The 21,760-nt window shown below is 38.3% G+C and overlaps 1 pseudogene; it reads right to left on the reverse strand.

The window, feature by feature from the left end:
* Positions 1-12,020: 12,020 nt before the first annotated feature.
* Positions 12,021-12,478, reverse strand: LOC110559971 (small ribosomal subunit protein uS13-like; annotated as a pseudogene).
* Between the last annotated feature and the right edge of the window lie 9,282 nt (positions 12,479-21,760).

Raw genomic sequence — 21,760 nt, forward strand, 5'->3', positions numbered from 1 at the left:
TAATTAATAGATGAAATGGCTCTGTTTCTTAAGTACAGGAATTAGATGAAATAGCATTTGCTTTTTACAGCCAAGGTCTAAATCATTTTACTTCTAATTTTCATCTCCCACTAAAATAACCACAGACACTTTCATCAATAAAGTGTGTCATTTCTTAACATTGTTGTCAGTCTGGTTTTTAAATTGCTTCTATTAACTTTGGAAAAACACACTCCCACTCAAGTTTCCTATGAAGGTCCTCATACCCTAAAATTTTCCATGATCCCATTGCCAAATTATAACTGTAAAAAAACAAAAACAAAAACAAAAAAACCTTCCAGTTAGAAAAACAGAAAGTCAATGAAATGTGTAAAGAGAAAGGTTAATGGTATAACAGGATCAGTTTGTATCAAAATATTGAGGCTCAGACAGAGAAATAACACCTACATATAGAGTATGAAACATAAACATTTATATCTTGAAACTAATCTGGCACACAGCATGAGGTTGCCCAAAAATAAGATAGCAAATGAAACATTGGAAAAATGACTACCAGTAGAGATCTTCAGAGCTTTAGGTATTCTAAAGAGCCCTGAAAATTAGTCCAGATTATAGTATTAATATGCTCCATGCTTACTCTCCCAAAAGATAAGGAAGAGGCTAGGAATTTGTCTTTAATTGGAGAAGGGTGGAAGGAAGGGGCAGAAGCCTCCAGGTACACTGATTCCATTTTGAATTTGAAGCTTGTTTTTTCTCTCACTTTGGAAAGATGCTTCAGAGTTGGATTGACTTGAGGAAAGCAAAAAAGAGCATAGTGACTGAATTTGAAGATAAAGGGCTATGAAAAGAGACCTATCAGAAGGTACAAGAGGACAATCCTCTATCCAAAATGCTCCCTTTTCTGCCCACCAGTCATGTGATCATTCCTTGGGCTCCCTTGCTTTTCTTTGTTCAGCCTTTGCTTCTGCACAAAACAAAACAAAACCAGAAAAGAAAAGAAGATCCTTGGTTTTGGAAGTCATCCATCCATCTTAACCCCATGATCCATCCTTTGTCAAATGGTCCGTCTCTTTAAAAATAATTTTCATGGTATTGTCTTTTATTGGAAGTTTAACTGATATAATAAAAGTACTTGTCATTTATGGAGCAGTCAAGCCCCACTCTCCAGTAAAGACCACAGATTGGTGGCTACATAGTTTCATCATATCACCATGTCCCTAGTGACATGCATGTGGCATGACCCCAAATCATTGGGAAACCACTGTAAAGGACAAGGAGTCTAAACTGAGGCAGCCTTAGCTCAAGTCCTGCTTCCATATCTCAATACTTGTGCCTCTGCACATTTCTGCTTTATTTTCTTCATGAAATTGAGAGATTACCACTAAGAATCTCACTGCCTAACACAACTATTCACTATGCTGCCCACGGAAGCCTACTGGTACTCTCTACATGCTGATAAGTTAAACTCCTACCGCTTTTCAGATTTAGGTCTCCCTTTCTAGACTCAATTCTCACTGAAAGACGCAACTATGTCTGGCTCATTTTGCATGAGAGTACCTAGAGGGAGACACAGCTCAAAGGAAACTCAACTTCAATTCCTAATGTGAGCCCTGTGCCAGAGATGATCACCCGCATATTTCTCCCTTCTGTGCTTTGCAAAAATATGGTTATCTGGCCCCTTGAATAAAAACAGTTCCATTTGATGATTCTGGCCAATGAAATGAAAGTTTAATTGACTTGTTACTTCCAGACTAAGAATAATGGTTAAGAATAATGGGTGTGTGTCATGCTTGCTTTCTGATTTGCTCGTTAGATATAAATTTCATTCACTGAAAAAGACAGGGAATCTATGATCATGGCTCTCTTAAAAACTTGATGAAGCTAGGAACTTCCGTAAGCTACACTACACTATGAGATGAGAAATGGGGAGGCAAGAAGCTTTTGGAGTGTAAAGATAACAATGGCTTTTCCATGGTTATCAATGCAAGTAACCCACTATGATTTGTAAAGTTTCTGTCAATTATAATATACAAAAAGAAAGCTACCAGGAGAGGGTTTAATCATATGTGCTAGGGTTTGTCAGTGATCTTAGTTAGCATCAGGATGGGGAGGCAAGGAGATGTTAACTTCCAGAAAAACAAAAACAAAGAAGCAAACAAAAAAACTTGACTGTATAGTGGGATTTTAATTCAAAGACAGGGAGGAGGGGGGTGCAAGCAGTGGAGCAGAAAGAGGGGAAGGAAAGAGAAAGAAAAGTAGGGAGGGAGAGAAGGCAGTAGAGAGGGAAGCATAGAAGGAAGAGGGATAGTGAGGAGAAGGTAGATAGAGGAGGAGGAAGGCAGAGAGAAGGATGGAGAATGCTATTTTCAGGCATTCCAGACCCTTTTCCCTCAGAAACTAGTTTGTCTCTCCAGAATGACCTTAACTCTCCTGACACATTCACAAGTTTAGTGCCCACAGAAAATATCTTTCGAATATATAGTTTTAAAGAGGACTTGACAGCCATTGTGTTGTAGGATAATCGTAATTTATTTTCTTTATAATCCTAGCAGACTTAAACACTGGGTAAATATTAAGTAAAGCTAAAATCTTCAACACAACTTTACCATGTCTTCCTTATAAAAAAGGTACAGTAATCTTAAAATCTTAATAGTAGTTTCTGCACACCAAAGCTGTCAATCTACAACCCTCCTCCTGCAAGCTTTCAGAACTCTCTCCAGTGTTAAAGATGCTGCCCCATAGTTAAAGGGGGCACACAAACAAGCGAACAAATATCAGGCTGTAGTTCAGGGGCCACACAAGTAACAAGTAAACAAACAAACACACAACATACTGTGATTCAGTGTGTTAGATCTGAATCCAGACTCATCCACTTCCTAAACAGGTTTTACAGCTTTTTAAGCCTCAGTTTACTCAACAGCAAATAGAAATCTCAGAACGCCTTTAATATATTTAAATGGACTAACACATTTAAAGTGTTTGGAATAGCATCTGACAGTATAACCAGTAATATTAATTATTGGGTGTGGCCAACCAATGACTCTTTGGGGTCCTTACCATTGAGAGGGAGTCCACTCCTAAAGCTGCCTGAATGGCCTGGAACCACATGGCCTGGGTTGTTGCTGGGAGAGCTAGGATAGAATCAAATCATGACTGGCACAAAGAAAAAGAAAAAGAAAAAAAAAGTCACAACGTTGCATAATCAAATTTTACACTATAATTTATGGTCAAGGAATGATACTGGGCATTATAAAAAGCAATAAAAATAATAATACAAGTCAATGAAGAATTAACATAAATTTTTTTCATATAAGACTACATCAGGTCATTTACGGAAATCCTAAACCTGGAAAAAATATCATTTTAAAGTGCCCAATCTATGACTACAATCATTGAAACTTTAATAAGAAGCTTTATATACACTCTGCGTTTACTCATTCCAAGGAAGCATCACACCAGAACCCCTTTTCATAAAATGTTTATTAAGTTAGGTTTCTAAAAATATTACATATTCAGCATTTTACCTAAAGGGAAATAAGGATTTTTCATCTTCAGAGAGTTAAAATGTTTAGTATCAAAAATTGCATCTCAGATAGCAAAAGTAAATATCAATTAGTCAGACTCTAAATGTAAGACTTAATAATGCTTGTTAATCTGCTAAGTGTATTTTTCATATGCAAATATGGAAAAAAACAGTATACAATATTTTTCCCCACAAAATTTTATTCAATGGCAAATTTTTAGAGTGCTGGTCACAACGAGATTAAATATGCAAAAGAAGAGCTCTTTCCATATTTTATTCCTTCAGAATATTTTAATAAAAAATTAACTTCTTCTGCCATGAACACTTTCATGTTTTCTTTTTTCTAGCTTCCAGTATCTTTGTTCCGGTTTTCATTTCCTACACCTGGTCCCATCACCTTGAATACGAGCATTCTTTGCAATGTCTTCAACCTTTCTGATGCTTGTAGACAATGATGGAGGTAGGGAGAGAGCCAGTAAAAGCGGTTCCAAGACCTCTTTGCCCCACCAGCACGTAACTCATTTAACAGTATACAAATGATTTAACAGTGAGCCCGTCTGGGCTCCCAAAGGAAATCATTTCCATTCCCACCCCTGCTTGCAAATGGAGGTCATGTTTATTTCTCTCCTTAGTCATTGCTCAGCCAAACTATTCATATTTACATAATTTCCCCAGTAGTAGAGGGTAAAACTTTTTGAAATCTGAGCAGTTTGTAGAGTTGTACATCCAAGAGGAGTGTGTGATGGGAGGACCTGAGAGATCTGGGCCGGGGCATGCATAATGAATTTGCAGTCAATCCCTGTTGCGTACTCCTTTCTCACTTCTCTACAACCAACCCATGTTTTTGGAGGCTGTTTTTTTTTTTTTTTTTTAAGACTTTATTCTCTAATTTTCTGAGGGGTGTTGTGAAACTGAGGCACTAAAATATCTGAACATAGAAAGGAATTGGATTGGGATTATATAGAACCTATCTATTTGCAACAAATGTATTCTCATACTTCACCAAACAACCAGAGCCTCTGTCCGAATGCTCTCTTACATCTGTAAGGATTCCCTCCAGAGTTCTGCCCTGTCCCTTCTCCTTCTCTCTGTAGTACTTGGGGTAACACTATCTCTTCTTCTGCTTTTTTATCCAAGGTAATTCTCTGTATACCTCAGCTTCACTGAATCTTACCCACATAGCCCCAGTAGGCTGTATACCTGTAGTCTCTTCATTAACCCCTCACAAGGCATTCTCACTTTTCCAATGCTACTGTTTTCAGTTGCCCCAATCCTGATTTCACAGACATTCAAATAACCTCAAATGGATGAACACTAGTTTCCACTAAACATTGTATCTAGATAAGCATGCGGAACTGTATTGTTCTTTTAGGATGTTCAGTGTTTGCCTTATTGGTAATCCAGAAATAGTACAAATTGAGGACAAGCCTAATCAGAAGGTGTAAAGCAAAAGTGATTGGAAATCTATTATTTTTAGTACTTCTCAGAGACTTGCTGTTTCTAACCTGTGTTGAGATTTTCTGGCATTCTTCTCATATGTCAGCACCATTTCTATTTGATAAGATCAGCATGTGACCTAACTGAGGAAGAACTGTTCTGCAAGCCAAACACCTTGGTTCCAGTTACTAATAAGTACTGACTATTTTGACTTCAGGCTAAGTACTATTTTCTTGGTCTTTGCCTTTTTCTAGTAGGACAAAGTGCACTTCTGCCATATCTCAATGTCACTCGCAATTGTTTACACAATTCTCTTGGAGAGTAAAGACCCCAGGTAGAATATTTCCCTGACCTGCAAAGCCCAGCTTGTCATGCAGCCTATAAGTCCTACCACACTGGGTGTAGTTCCTGTTAACAAGAGAACAGGAACCTGGCATACAAAATGTATACCATTGTCCACTCAGCTTGGGTCAACAGTGACTAGGTCTCTTATTCCACAAAATAGCATGCCCAGTGGGGTGACACTTGAACATAAGGAATTAGTACATGAACTCTTTACCAGATTGGGAAGTACAGACCATCCGGATAAGTGGCCTTGGTGTCTGATGTAATCTCTCTCATCTATTTTCCTCGTAAGCCATGACTTTTACAATGCAGGGGTTTGTAACATACCCTCCCTTCTCTTCCAAAGTTCTACAGCCAGCTTGTCAAACCCATCCTTCCATTTTGTCAATTGATCTTCTTCTTCTTTGTTTTGTGTGTTTTTTTTTTTTTTTTTGTTTGTTGTTTTCTGAGACAGGGTTGTACAGCCTTAGCTATCCTGGAACTCTGTAGACCAGGCTGACCTTGAGAACTCAGAGATCTGCCTGCCCCTGCCTCCCAAGTGCTGGGATGAAAGGTGTGCACCACCACCGCCCAGCTGATCTTCTTCTTGTTTTTGGTTTTTGTTCTTCTTTCTATGTTTTGACTCTTTTTTTTTTAACTTTTTGTTAATTTTATTTCTGGATTTTTTTTTCTGAGAGAAAAAAATATGAAGTTGTATTGGAAGTAGGTAGAGAGAATCTGAGAAGAATTGTTGAGGCCAAAAATATGATAAAAATGTATTATATGATTTTTATTTTAAAACTTAAGTTATGTACAAACAGTTTCTATGGAAAACATTCTATTTATCTCATTTTGACCACTGCTTCATCTGCTCCTATTAATATCCCATCACACTGAACTATGCATATCTAATTATTATAGCATCTCTCCTGTGGCCCTTATGATTTTTGCCCTCTTCTCTCTCACCTTTAAGTCAACAACAGTGGGCCCAGCACAATCTGCACTGCAAATGATAATTAGGCTACAGAAAAACTATAATAACTTAAAAACTTGTACCAAATACTGGGTTGTTAAATATATTTGTGTTGGCTTTCTTTTAAAATCTGCTGATATTTTTTTAATAGCTCAGTCCTACAAGCAAAGATGCAGCCAATTGGACCAGAATCAATGTGGCAATAAATCAAGAAATATAAATGTAAGTTGCCCTAAAATGCTCAGGCAGAGGAGAAATGTTTTATAACTAGAACAAAGTTGTGCTGTAGGTTGACTCACAGCTAAGAATAAGAGATGAATATGAAATGCACTGAGAGAAATCCCGTGCAGAGTAGAACGATGATCGCTGATATTACTTATTTTCAAAGGCCTATTCCATGTTAAACAGAATAGCCTAACCTCAAGGGGGAAACAGACAGCAGTGTGAATTCTGACACTAGACCTAGAATATGTACCTATATCTAGCTCTGTGCACATGTCCACAAAAGTCAATTAGATTTTATTAAGGACACTTACCGATTAAAAAAAAAAAACCTGAATATATATTGTACGGATTTGCACATAAGAGTGCCACCAAGTCCCGAATTGGTTATCAGATGCCATGGAGCTAGAGTTATAGAGTTACAGGTGGTTATGAGCTCTCCGCTATGAGTTCTGTAAAATTAATTCCAGTCTGCTTGAAGAACGGCAATTGTTTTTAATCAATTAGCCTTCTCTGCAGTGCAACTTTACATTCCCTTAATGGTAATAAGGAAAGTACTTTTAAGACTTAGTCACTATTCTTCTTCCCTTCCAGCACAGCATTCACCAGCTCTGGAAACATGTTTGAATACTCATTTCCTTTGATGAAAAGGAATGTACACTGGAGCAGACACAGGAAGCATTCCACACAGCAAGAGTGACTCAATCTCAGAGGTAGTAGGATGAATATGAGCATGAAGTCTTTTTTTCTTTTATTATTATTATTATTAATTACACTTTATTCATTTTGTATCCCCCCAAAAGCCCCTCTCTCCTCCCCTCCCAATCCCACCCTTTCTGCATGCATGCCCCTCCCCAAGTCCACTGATAGGGGAGGTTCTCCTCTCCTTCTTTCTGATCTTAGTCTATCAGTTCTCATCAGAAGTGGCTGCATTGTCCTCTACTGTGGCCTGGTAAGGCTGCTCCTCCCTCAGGGGGAGGTGATCAAAGAGCAGGCCAATCAGATTATGTCAGAGGCAGTCCCTCTTCCCATTACTATGTAACCCACTTGGACACTCAACTGCCATGGGCTACATCTGTGCAGGGGTTCTAGGTTATCTCCATGAATAGTCCTTGGTTGGAGTATGAGTCTCTGGGAAGTTCCCTGTGTTCAAATTTTTTTCTTCTGTTGCTCTCCTTGTGGAGTTCCTGTCCTCTCCAGCTCTTGCTATTTCCCACTTCTTACATAAAATTCCATTCACTCTGCCCAACAGTTGGCCTTCAGGCTCAGCATCTGCTTTGACAGTCTGCACGGCAGAGGCTTTCAGAGGCCCTCTGTGGCAGGTTCGTAGGTTGCTTCCTGTTTTCTTCTTCTGGCTTACAGAGGCCCTCTGTAGCAAGTTCCTAGGTTGTTTCCTGTTTTCTTCTTCTTCTTCTTCTTCTTCTTCTTCTTCTTCTTCTTCTTCTTCTTCTTCTTCTTCTTCTTCTTCTTCTTCTTCTTCTTCTGTCCATCCTCTTTGCCTTTCAGGACAGGGATTGAGCATTTTAGTTAGGATCCTCTCTTTTGCTTAGTTTGTTTAGATGTACCGATTTAGGTGGGTTTATCCTATGTTGTATGTTATATGAGTGAGTATAAGCCGTGTGTGTCTTTTTGCTTCTGGGACAACTCACTCAGGATGATCCTTTCCAGGTCCCACCATTTACCTGCAAATTTCATGATTTCCTTATTTTTCATTGCTGAGTAATACTCCATTGTATAGATGCACCACAATTTCTGCATCCATTCTTCAGTTGAGGGGCATCTGGGCTGTTTCCAGCTTCTGGTTATTACAAATAAAGCTGCTACAAACATGGTTGAGCAAATGTCCTTTTTGTATACTTCAGCCTCTTTTGGGTATATGCCTAGGAGTGGTATGGCTGGATCTTGAGGAAGTGCTATTCCTAGTTGTCTGAGAAAGCGCCAGATTGATTTCCAGAGTGGTTGTACAAGTTTACATTCCCACCAGCAGTGGAGAAGGGTTCCCCTTTCTCCACAACCTCTCCAGCATGTGTTGTCACTTGAGTTTTTGATCCTGGCCATTCTGATGGGTGTAAGGTGAAATCTCAGGGTCGTTTTGATTTGCATTTCCCTAATGGCTAATGAGATTGAGCATTCCTTTAAATGCTTCTCTGCCATTCAATATTCCTCTACAGAGAGTTCTCTGTTTAGCTCTGTTCCCCACTTTTTAAGTGGATTACTAGAAAAAAAGATAGCATCTTCAACAAATGGTGCTGGTCCAACTGGATGTCTACATGTAGAAAAATGAAAATAGATCCATACTTATCACCCTGCACAAAACTGAAGTCCGTGTGGATCAAAGAACTCAACATAAAACCAGACACATTAAATTGGCTAGAAAAAAAAGTGGGGAATACCCTAGAACTCATTGGTACAGGAGAAAACTTCCTGAACAGAACACCAACAGCACAGGCTCTAAGAGCAACAATCAATAAATGGGACCTCATGAAACTGAAAAGCTTCTGTAAAGCAAAGGACACTGTCATCAAAACAAAGCGACTGCCTACAGATTGGGAAAGAATCTTCACCAACCCTTTATCTGACAGAGGACTCATATCCACGATATATAAAGAACTAAAGAAGCTGAAAAGCAGCAAACCAAGAGCATGAAGTCTTAAGAGGAAGATAAGTTGAGAGATATGGGTATTCAGAAAGCAATAGTCATGATTAGAAAAAGAAATATAAACAAGATCTGCTTCAGACAAAACAAATACGAGGAGATGTAGAAGATCATGCTGTACAAAGCACAGAGACACATAACCAGAAAAAAAAATGTTAGTTTTCTTATTTCTGTTTTCGTGATTACCCTGACAAAAATTACTTCTTTCTCCTAGTCACTCCGTCTAGACTTAAACATCGTACTTCTTGACTATGCATCTTCTGCCATAATCTTATCTGCAGCCAGGATTTTTTTTTTAAATATAAGTTCAGTCTTTGAAGTGAGGCAAATTATCAGTGTATATATAAGTCCTCTAGCATGCAGTGGCTCTGCTTTGGTTTGAAGGGAATAGATCTAAATCATTTAATAGTAGTTATTAACTCAAAAGGTCTTCAAATGCCTTCAAATATAATAATGAATGTCCCAGGGAAATCTTAGAGTCTAGGCATAGAATATTTCACAAGAACAAATATCCTGTGCCAAACTAAAAGTAAATTTTAGAGTCAGACACAGAATCTTTTCAGTTTAAAAATCAAAACAAATTTGCAGTTAGGATTTGTCAGTGCATTTTGAGCTTTTCTCTCCTTCTATCTTGATCATTCTTTTATTTTTATTGCTGTTACTGTACGTATGCATTTGTGAAAGTAAACAAAAGCCAGCTTTTAACACCATCTCCTAGTCAGGGTCACCAAAAAATATGGGAAGTAGTCCTTGATGGACTTTTTTGGTCTGCGATGTGGTTGTTTTGTTTTTGACTATTTTTAAAACTTGGCTCACTTCTTTACATTTTATTTCAGCATATGACTACATGGCTAGAAGCGAACCAAAAATTGTCAGAGTACTGTCAGGGGTAATGCATGTATAAACCAATTTAGTTCCAGCACCCTTATTAGCTTTTCCACTTCCCATGAAAAAATTATTTCTGTCAATATTTTAATTTCAGCCAGATGGGGTGGAAGGAGTGAGTGGCATGTGAGCATACAGCTGACAGAAACTTGATGACTGCATACAACAGCTTGATTAAGAAGTAGGAAGAAAATGCATGCATTGAGGTCTAGATGGCACCTACATGTCTCCTTCTAAGGAAACCGATGTTATTGATTATATTATGCCTGATAAGATACTTGTATTTTAATACACATTTAAGAATACTTAGCCTTTTAATAAATTGCTAAATATTATGTAGACTTTCAAGACCTGATACAAAGTAAATGGAAGTGGATATAAACATGGTCTTGATATTGTTGCTCAGTTTCCTTCTTAGCTTTCTAAACACCTTGAATGTATATGTCAGCTGTCCAAACAAAAGGAAGCATAATTACAATCATACAAATTGTCTGTAGTTGTGAGGGTCAGAAAAGACCCCCCCTAAATCAGCACCCAATATCATGTTATGGCTTCAAATCAATATGCAATTTTTCCCCATTTTTAGTAGCCTGGTTTTAGTTGTCAAATTTTGGTGTGATGCCTACATATACAATTTATTATTATTGTTATTATTATTATTATTTACAGTTTATTTCCTGGTTGTACCCTCCTCCCTCTTCTCCTCCTGGTCCCACCCTTCCTCACTCTCCCAACCCCCCATCCTTCTTCCTAATCCACTGATAGGGGAAGTCCTCCGCCCTACTATCTGACCCTAGCTTATCAGGTTTCATCAGGACTCCGAGTCCTCTTTCTCTGTAGGCTGGCAAGGTAGCCCAACCAGTGGAAAGTGATCTAAGAACAGGCAACAGATTTCATGTCATAAACAGCCTCTGATGCCTTTACTAAGGAATTCACATGGAGACAGCTGACTATGGGCTACCTCTAAGCAGGTCCTTTCCATGCATGGTCCTTGATTGATGCATCATTCTCTGCAGGTGTCCTTGGGCCCAGATTTTTATGGCTTTGTTGGTCTCCTTGTTGAGCTCTGTCCCCTCCTGTTCTTTTTACCTCCCCCTTTCTTCCCTAAGACTCTCTGCACTTTGCCCAATATTTGGCAGTGAGTTTCTGCAACTGCTTCTATCCCCTACTAGGTGAGGTCTTTTAAAGAATATCTGTGGTAGACTCCCATCTAGTTCCCTCTATCCTACCACTTCTGGTATCTATCCTGTTTGCCCTTTGAATGAGAATTAAACATCTACCTTAGGATCTTCCTTGTGGTTTAGCTTCTTTAGGTCTGTAAATTTCAGTATGTTTATCCTATATGATATGGCTAATATCCACTTATAAATGAGTGTATGCCATTTGTGTCTTTCTGCTTCTGGGATACCTCACTCAAGATTATCTTTTCTTGTTCCATCCATTTGCCTGCAAATTGCATGATTTCCTTGTTTTTAATAGCTGAGTAGGATTCCACTGTGTAAATGTACAACTTCTGTATCCATTTTTCCATTGAAGGACATCTAGGTTGCTTCCAGATTCTGACTGTTACAAACAAAGCTGCTATGAACATAGTTGAGCAAAAGCATTTGTTTTATGGTTGAGCATTTTTCAGATACATGCCCAAGACTGGTATAGCTGTCTCTTGAGGTAGCGCTATTCCCAATTATCTGAGGAAACCACCAGATTGATTTCCAAAGTGGTTTTACAAGTTTACATTCCCACCAACAATCAAGGAGGGTTCCCTTTTCTCCACATTCTTTCCAGCATTTGTTGTCACTTGAGTTTTGATCTTAGTCATTCTGATGGGTGTAAGGTGAAATCTCAGGGTCGCTTTGATTTACATTTCCCTGATGACTAAGGATGTTGAGCATTTCTTTAAGTGTTTCTCTGCCATTCAATGTTCCTCTACTGAGAATTCTCTGTTTAGTTCTGTACCTCATTTTTAATTGGATTATTATTTTTTTTTAGGTTTATAAACTATTAACAGCAAAGGCCGAGACTCATTTCTTCTTGGACAAACCCACAGTATGGCCCCGGAGGCCAGTGGTCTTGGTGTGTTGACCTCAGACACGAAGGCCCCAGAAGTGTCGCAGGCAGCTGTGGGCTCGAATCTTCTTCAGCTGCATCAGGTCTTCCCGGAGCTTGTTGTCTAGACGGTTGGCCAGAATCTGGCTGTACTTCCCTCCTTAACATCCTTCTGTCTGTTCAAGAACCAGTCTGGGATCTTGTACTGCCGAGGGTTCTGCATGGTGGTGATCACCCGCTTCACTTCGTCCTCCGTGAGTTCTCCAGCCATCTTGGTGAGGTCAAAGTCTGCTTTCCTCAGCACTACATGAGCGTATCTCTGCCCCACAACCTTAATGGCAGTGATGGCAAAGGCTATTTTCCACCGTCCATTGATGTTGGTGTTGAGGACTCGCAAAATGTGCTGGAACTTCTCGGGGATCACTAAAGACATGGCGGTGGCACAAGCAGCAGCGTGTAGGCCTCCTGCGGAAGCTCTTGAGTTCTTTATACATTCTAGATATTAGCCCTCTCTCAGATGTAGGGTTGGTGAAGATGTTTTCCCAGTTGTAAGCTGTCATTTTTCTTCTGTTGACACTGTCCTTTGCTTTACAGAAGCTTTTAAGTTTTAAGTTCCAGAAAATCTTTTATTGTACAGAGTTGTTTTACCTATTCTGAGTTTTTTGTTTTTCCATTTGAAGTTGAGAATTGTTCTTTCAAGGTCTGTAAAGAATTGTGTTGGTAATTTGATGGGAATTGAATTGAATCTGTAGATTGCTTTCGGTAAGATGACCATTTTTACTATGTTAATCCTACTGATTCATGAACATGGGAGATCTTTCCATCTTTTGATATCTTCTTCAATTTCTTCCTTCAGAGACTTTAACCTTTTTTTTTTTAATGCAATTCTTTCACTTACATGGTTAGAGTTACTAACCATGTACTTTATGTTATTTGTGGCTATTGTAAAAGGCATTGTTTCCCTAATTTCTTTCTCAGCCTATTTGTTTTTTGTATACAGAAGGGTTACTGATTTTTTTGAATTAATTTTGTATTCAGCCACTTTGCTGAAGGAGTTTATTGGCTGTAGGATTTGTCTGGTAGAATTTTTTGGGTCGCTCGTGTATACTACCATACCATCTGCAAATAGTGATACTTGGACTTCTTCTTTCCCAATTTGTATCCCCTTGATTTAATTCCTTTAGTAATTTTATTGCTCTAGCTAAGACTTCCAGCACTATGTTGAAAAGATATAGGGAGAGTGGACAGCTTTGCCTTGTACCTGATTTCAGTGGGATTGGTTTAAGTTTCTCTCCATTTAGTTTGATGTTGTCTATATCACCTTTATATCACCTTTACTAAGTTCAGGTATGTGCCTTGTATCACTGATCTCTCCAAGACTTTAAAAATGAATGGGTATTAGATTTTTGTCAAATGATTTTCCAGCATCTAAGGAGATGATTATGTGTTGCTGTTGTTTTTCTCTTTCAGTTGTTTATATGGTGAATTACATGATGTATTTCCTTATATTGAACTACACCTGAATGCTTAGGATGAAGGCTACTTGGTCATGGTAGTTGATATCTTTGATGAATTCTTGGATTTGATTTGAGAGTATTTTATTGAGTATTTTTGTGTCAATGTTCATAAAAGAGATTACTCTGAAATTTTTTTCTTTGTTGGGTCTTTGTGCAGTTTAGGTATCAAGGTGACTGTGGCCTCATAGAATGAGTTTGGTAATGTTTCTTCTGTTCCTAATTTGTGAAATAGTTTGAAGAGTATTGGAAGAGTATTCTTTGAAGGTCTGGTAGAATTTTGTGCAGAAACCATCTGACCTGGAATTTTTTTTTTTTTTTTTTTTTTTTTTTTTTTTTTTTGTTGGGAGACTTTTGATGACTGCAATTATTTCCTTAGGAGATACAGAACTGTTTTATTTATTTACTTGATCTTGATTCAAAGTAAGTGGAATCTATCAGGAAACTTGTTCATTTCATTTAGATTTTCAAATTCTGTGACGTATATATAGCCCTTTGAAGTAGCACCTAACGATTCTTTGGACTACTTAATGTCTGTTGTTATGTCCCCCTTTTCATTTCTGATTTTGTTGATTTGGATTCTCTGCCTTTTATTTAGTTTGGCTAAGGGTTTGCCTATTATGTTGATTTTCTCAAAGAACCCACTCTTGGTTTTGTTGATTCTTTGAATTGTTCACTTTGTTTCTAATCTATTGATTTTTAGTCCTGAGTTTGATTATTTCTAGCTGTCTACTCCTCTTGGATGTATTTGCTTCTTTTTCCCTCCAGGGCCTTAAAGTATGCTATTTAATTTGCTTATGTGAGATGTCTCAAATTTCTTTATGAAAGCTTTTACTGGTATGAGCTTTCCTGTTAGTAATGCTTTCATTCTGTACCATTAGTTTGGGTAACTTATGCATTCCTTTTCATTGAATTCTAGGAAGTCTTTTCTTTCTTTCTTTGTTTTTTCTCAGACCCAGCTGTTGTTGAGTAGAAAGTTGTTTAGTTTTCATGCATGCATAGGCTTTTTTGCTATTTCTGTTATTGTTGAGGTCTACTTTTAGACCAGGGTGGTCTGATAGGATCCAAGGGATTATTTCAATCTTCCGGCTTGCTTTGTGCCAGATCACAGGGTCAGTTTTGGAGAAGTTTCCATGAGAAACTATAAGACAGGAGAAGGTATACTCTTTTTTTTGTTTGGGTAAAAAGTTCTGTACACATCTGAGTCCATTTGATTTAAGATCTCTGTAAGTGTCATTATTTTTCTATTTCACTTCTGTCTCGACGATCTGTCGCTTGGTGAGAGTAGGGTATTTAAATCTCCCATTATTAATGTGCTGGGTTCAATATATGATTTAAACTTTAATAATGTTTCTTTTACAAACACAGGAGTCCTTGTATTTGGGACAGATGTAGTCATGGTGGATTTTTCCTTGAGGAGAATGAGTGTCCCTCTCCATGTCTTTTGATTAATTTTGGCTGAAAGTCTATTTTATTAGATATTATGATGGCTACTCCAGCTGTGTTCTTGGGTCTGTTTTCTTGGAAAACCTTTTTCCAGCCCTTTACTCTGAGGTAGTGTATACCTTTATTGCTGAGGTCTGTTTCTTGATTGCATCAGAATATTGGATCCTGTTTTTGCTGCCTTTCTACTAGTCTGTGTCTTTTTATTGGAGAATTGAGTCAATTGATATTGATAGATATTAGTGACCAATGGATGTTAGTTCCTCTTATTGTGGAGTTGGTGGTTGTGTGTTTGTGTGCTTGTTTTATTTTGCTTTTTTATTGTGAAGTTATCTTTATCCTGTGTTTTCTTGGCTGTTGTTAATCTCATTGGCTTAGAGATTTTCTTCTAGTAACTTTTGTAGGGCTGGATTATTATGTATATATTGTGTAAATTTAGTTTTGTCATGAAATATTTTGTTTACTCCATCTATGTTCATTGAAAGTTTTGCTAGGAATAGTAGTCTGGGTTGGCATCTGTGGTCTCTTAGTGTTCCCATTATCACTGGTCCTTCTGGCTTTCAGTCTCTATTGAGAAGTCTGGTGTGATTCTGATAGTTCTGTCTTTATATGTTACTTGGCCTTTTTTCCTTGCCACTTTTAATATTATTTCTTTGTTGTGTAGATTTAGTGTTTTGATTATTATGTGGCAGGAGCAATTTCTTTTCTGGTCTAGTCCATTTGGTGTTCTGTGAGTCTCTTGTATATTTAAGGAAATTTCCTTCTTTAGGTTGGGGATATTTTATTATATGATTTTCTTGAAAATATTTTCTGGATCTTGAAGTGTGGAATCTTCTTTTTCTCCTATTCCTATAATTCTTAGCTTTCATTTTTTCATGGTTTCATGGTCCTTGATTTCTTAGATGTTTTGTGTCAGGAAATTTTCCATTTTTATGTTTCTTTGAGAAATGTATAGATGTTTTCAATTGTATCTTCAACTCTTGAGATTCTCTCCTCCATCTCTTGAATTCTGATGCTGATGTTTACTTCTGTGCTTCCCGTTCTCTTTTCTAAGTTTTCCATCTCCAGAGTTTTCTTGGTTTCTGTTCTCTTTATTGAATCTAATTCCATTTTCACATCTTGAACAACTTTATTCATTTCCTTCACCTGATTGTGGATACCTGTCTGTCTATGATGGCCTCTATTTGTTTGGTTGTTCACCTGTATTTCTCTCAGAGATTCGTTTATTTCCTCTTTATGGGCCTCTAACAACTGCATAATCATAGTTGCATTAGAAAATCCATTGATTGGATATGATTATGCATAATCATAGTTGCATTAGAAAATCCATTGATTTTGGATATGATTATGGATAATCATAGTTGTATTAGAAAATACATTGATTTTGGAGGTTTCTGTTGAAGCTGTGATGTCGTTTTTTGTTGACTATGTTATTATACAGGTCTCTAGCCATCTGGTTTTCCATAGTTTTGACTGTTTGTTTCTGCAGTCTATATTGCAGACTGGGTCGGCCTGTCCCTGGAGTCTGTAATAATCCTCAGGAAAATGAGTGAGGTCCAGGGTCTCAATAATGGGTGCTGGCGATTCTTATGCAGTTAAGGGAGGGTATAGGCACAGTTTTCTTGAAGGGCGGGGAGCAGGCACAGGTGCAGTGGGGACACAGCATGTATATACAGGTGCCCTGATGGGCTAGCATAGGTGACAATTGTGGGGTGTCTTAGAAGGGAGCTGGGTTGCAGCTTACAGGCATGTCATACTCTCTGATTCTGCTACTTAGATTTGTCTGGGCTGCTCCATCCTGCAACCATGATCTCGGTGTTTCTATTATTTGTCTCATCTCCACGGAGTGTCCAGCAGAACCATGATTTGGATGCTGGGAGCACTGTCCCAGTAATCCTGATGCTGTAGGGCAGGAGGGATCTGATGTCTGGCTGCTACAGAGGAGGGCCCCTGGACCTGGGGCTCCACCCTCGGTGGCCTATGCAGAACATACTGGATACCCATGTTTCCCAACTCTTAAAACAAAGAAGACTGGAGCTGATTGATCTCAAATACTGAAATACTGAAGCTGTCCTCAGGGGAACAGGAGAGATCAGATGTTTGGATCCTAGGGCAAGAGAACCTCCAACTGGGAACTGGGGTTTTGCACTCACTGGAGATATATGTGAGAGTGCAGGGCATCCAAAGTTCATGCTCTTGGACCTGGGAGATAGCCACATGGAAACCTGGATCCCATTGGCCCCAGTTCACAGGATGCCCTCTCTAGTCCAGGAAGCCCCAAAGTCAATGCTCTGGATCCAACCTCCTGTCCACTCACCTGCTTTGGAGTCTCATATCCTCTGCCCCTCAGATATGCTTCCCAATTGAAACTCTTTACATACACATTTTAAAATTACTTGACCATGAGCAATGTACTCAATGTCAAATTGAGGACTCCAGATAGATGATGAAGTGCTAATTCTCGGCACTTTATCAGGTGGTTTTATTTGGAAAACAAAAATAAAAACAAAACAAAACAAAACAAACAAACAAAAAAAAACACTCCAGGCTCCATTATGGTAGTCCCTGAACCGCTGCAGCTGTGTGTTTCCAAATAAAAATGGGGTTAGAATGAAGAGAAGGATGCAGGAGGAGATAGAGACTCAGGGAGAATACCTTGCAAACATGAAGTCAGACTGGCTCAGAAAAACACACACCATATGTTTCCTTATGTCTCCTTTCTTTGTGGTCCTTGTACTTCATGTAGACACATAAAATACTGTATGTTTATTTGATATGAAAATACAGGCAAAGCACCCCATGAGAATAATGAGGATTAATAGATGAGGGGCAAAGAGGTGGGTTTTTAAGGCATGAGGAGAGGGGATTTGCTCAATATATGATATTTACTGTGTGGAAATAGCCTCATGTAATTCAGGGAGATATTTGAAGAATATACAAAATAAATTCTCTACTGAAAGCAGATGATAAAGGCAACAAATAGAGTGATACATCGATAAGCCAAAATAAAGCCAAGGATCACCAGTAAAGCAACAGGTACAAAGAGGAATGATTGTGACGTCCTTCACATTTTCAAAGAAGTTTAACTTGGGAACACCTTGATTTCAAAACTTCATCCTCCGTATGTATGTCCAAGATAATACATTTCTGGTGCTCAAACCCCCATTTTATAGTATTTTCTAAATCTCTAATAAACCAATATATGGCACGATTGGAAATAAATTTTAATGCATATGTGCACTAAATGGAAGACATTGAACAACCTTTTTTTTTTTTTTTTCCAAACAGTTGCCCTTTTAATTCTACACATTTGAAAGGAGTTTGGTTGCCCTTCCCAAAGTGAGCATTGAGATTATGACCACCATTTGGAAAATATCAGACTAACAGGATAGCAATATTTAGCTCCTACATGTTGGCTCCTTTTAATTTTCATTATTGAAAAAGGTCTGAGCAGTTGTAAAGACATGTCGTATGTACCACTAATGAAAAATTGTGTCGAGGTTATGAAACAGTCACATGACAAAATGACTTACAGGCACCTCTGAGAAGCCCTCAGTTTCACATCTTTCGGATCTCAGCAACCCCAGTCCTGAGTGACCCCTTCTAGCCATTTATGATGATGATTACTATGAACAGCACTGAGAAGTTTGGTAAATGAAAGGTGGAAAGGAGTGGCTAAATGGAGAGGCACAGTTTAATAATCTCAGCGGTGATCTTATCCTTTGTTTGACTCACAACTAAAGAGATGTGACTGCTTAGAACCTCTGTCCTGTCCATTTCACCTTTCATCTATTTTGTTTTCCACATTCTTCAGGAAAAAAAATTGTCATTAATTCCTAGAGAAGTAAAAACAACATATATTGATTCTATTCACTCCTAACTCCTCCCTCCAATGAGTCCCAGAACAAACCCCTCTTTGTCTCATCTGTTCATTTATATGCTTATTTATTTTGAAGCGACTATATTGCAGTAGATGTCCTATGACTCCTGCAATCTGCTTGCCTGTTCTTTGATATTTCCCAATTCTTAAGTCCTTAAGTAGAGGGGCTGTGCTGTAAGTGTATTAGCTGAGGGAGGGAACCTCTGTTCTTTGTGGGTGCGCTCATGTTTGTGTTTGTATGTACACGTGCATGCGGGTCTGTCTGCATGTGTGGACATAAGAGGTTGCCTTTTCTCGGGCACTCCACCTTATTTTTGACACAGGGTTTCTCACTGACTCTAATGCTCACCAAGTGGCAAGGCTAGGCAGTCGGGAAGTCCCAGGAATACATCTGTTTCTAGTGTTCACAACACTAGATTAGAGAAGTGTGTGTCTGAGTCTGGCTTTTCACATTGGTGTTGGAAACCACAAGTCTGGTTTTCATGCTTGCATGGCACAAACTACAAATGGAGCCATGGTCTTCCTTTACCCCACACTTTTCTATTCTTCTTTTAAAAAGGTACCTATTTATTTCTAATATCAGAGATCAGACCTCTACTCTTGCCTGATGCGTCTAAAACAAAAAGGGGGAACTGTAGAGAGCTGCGTAATCCCGCGCCTTAAAGATGGAGCTGGTTTCCGCCTTCCACCTTCCCGATGGTGAGTGCGAACAACTGTCACGAACAACTCCACATTTGGCTAAGGCTGAGGATCTGGCTTGCTTCCATGTATGTGGACCTATCTGCATTGCCCACGTGGCATGCTGGGGTTGGCTACACAGAGGCTATTTAAGCTGTGGGCTGGCTTTCCCCAGGGTCAGATGATTGTTCAATGTTCCTGAATAAACTTCATTGAAAAAAAAAAAAAAAGAAATATGGGCAACATAAACGCAACTCTTTGGCCTAGAGAACTCTTAATAAAGACTAAGCACATAGAAACTAAAAAAAAAAAAAAAGGTACCTATGGAGGCCAGAAGAGAGCATCACGTCTGATCTGGAGTTAGAGAACAGTAGTGAGCTGCTTGATACGAGCTAGGAAGAGTGCCCCACTCCTCTGAAAGAGCAGCAGATGAGTGGGCAAGATAAGACATGACGAAAGCTTGATCCACCATTGCTGTTTTAAAGAAGGAAGACGGTTACTGCCATCCGGAGAATATGATGGTTCCCAGAAGCTAAGATAACCCTTTCTGTCTTTCTGTGTTGCTAACAAAAACATGTGCGGCTCAGTCTCATAGGCTCAAGCCATCAACTTGTACTGACAACTCAAGGAAACAGAAACAGTGCCTTGAAAGTTTCCAGAACCTAGGTTGCCAACCTCTGATGTCAGTTCAGTGGAATTTTTCTGGACTTGGCTTCTAACCTATTTTATTGAGATATAACTTAAAAAAATACTGTAGTTATCTAAGGCATAGAATGTGACATTTGATACATCCACACATAGACATTGTAAAACATATTACCATAGTAATTGACACAAAGATCAAGTTAACTGATGTCATTACCTCACATGGTGTGAGTGAAGGTTTATGGGTACAGACAAGACACTTAAATTTTACTTACAAAATTACACATATTCAACACAGTATGAGCTGTAATCAGCATGATGGGTAGCAGATCACCAGAAGTAATTCCTGCCCCGTGACTGGTATATCTGCCTGTCCATGTCCTTCATCTCAAGTCCTATAAACAAAATTCTCTACTTTCTGTCTTTGAGTTCGCTTTTTAAAATTCTATGCATATATGAGATCACAGAATACATGACTTTTTTTCACTGACTTTCTGCTTTTAGTGTAATAAATTATATATCAATTATATTGTCATGAAAGGCAATATTTCTTTCACTTTTATTGCTGAATATTATTCCAATCTGTATACACTGTTTACATGTAACATGTGTGCATGTATAGGTTAACAATGTCTGTTTTTGTTTTTGTTTTTTTTTCTAAGACATGGTTTTGCTCAGTCTAACAGTGGAGTCATAGTCTTTCTTTCTCACGCTCTTCAGTAGCTGGGGTTATAAGCAAATGCTACCACCACCATGCCTAGCTTGTTTAGAGACGTGTATTAGAGCAAGTCTGTTCCTGGATTCATATGCAGTAGAAGGCATGCTGATGGACACCGAATGAACGCACACACTGTTCACTGATGCTTCATGTGCAAAGAACCCAGACAGATCCATCACCTTTAAAATCAACAAATAGCATATAGCGCTTTTATAATGAGAAATAATATGTAGTGAAAACTTAATGGTATCAACTGATCTTAAATGCTAGACATAATTTTCATTCTTAGGAATTCCCAAAATAGACGATGAACTGTTAGTGATTATTGGGGACAAGATAGAGTTTTATTAAGGGACTAATGACCAAAATAACAAGAGGGCTTTCATATACATGTTATTTGTAGACCTAAGAGATTTGTTATAAAGATGTTATTTATTGTGTGAAGATCTCAGTGCAATACATATGCTTCACCTTTGTGTGTATCTTCTAAATTAATAAATGTAATTTTATGTTTTATTTTAATATTTACTTATTTACAGTTGTGTTTGGGGCTTAACCAAGGGACTTCGGCATGTCAGGCAAGTACTTTACCCTGAGCTCTATTGCAGCCATAAAACCTAAAATTTTAAATAAACACACCACACTCACAAACACACACACATTTCTATATGTCAATTTCTGAGAAACATTAACCTACCTTTCTTCAATTCCACTATACATATTTGCAAGCCACAATTTAGGTAAGTTTGTTATTAATGTTTAACAGTTATTGACATTTCCTGTTTCCAAAATTCCATTTTATTAGTTAGTATAGCAGATCCCTAAAGCCAGCCCATG

This window comes from Meriones unguiculatus, chromosome 8, assembly GCF_030254825.1.
Source record: "Meriones unguiculatus strain TT.TT164.6M chromosome 8, Bangor_MerUng_6.1, whole genome shotgun sequence".
Lineage (NCBI taxonomy): Eukaryota > Metazoa > Chordata > Mammalia > Rodentia > Muridae > Meriones > Meriones unguiculatus.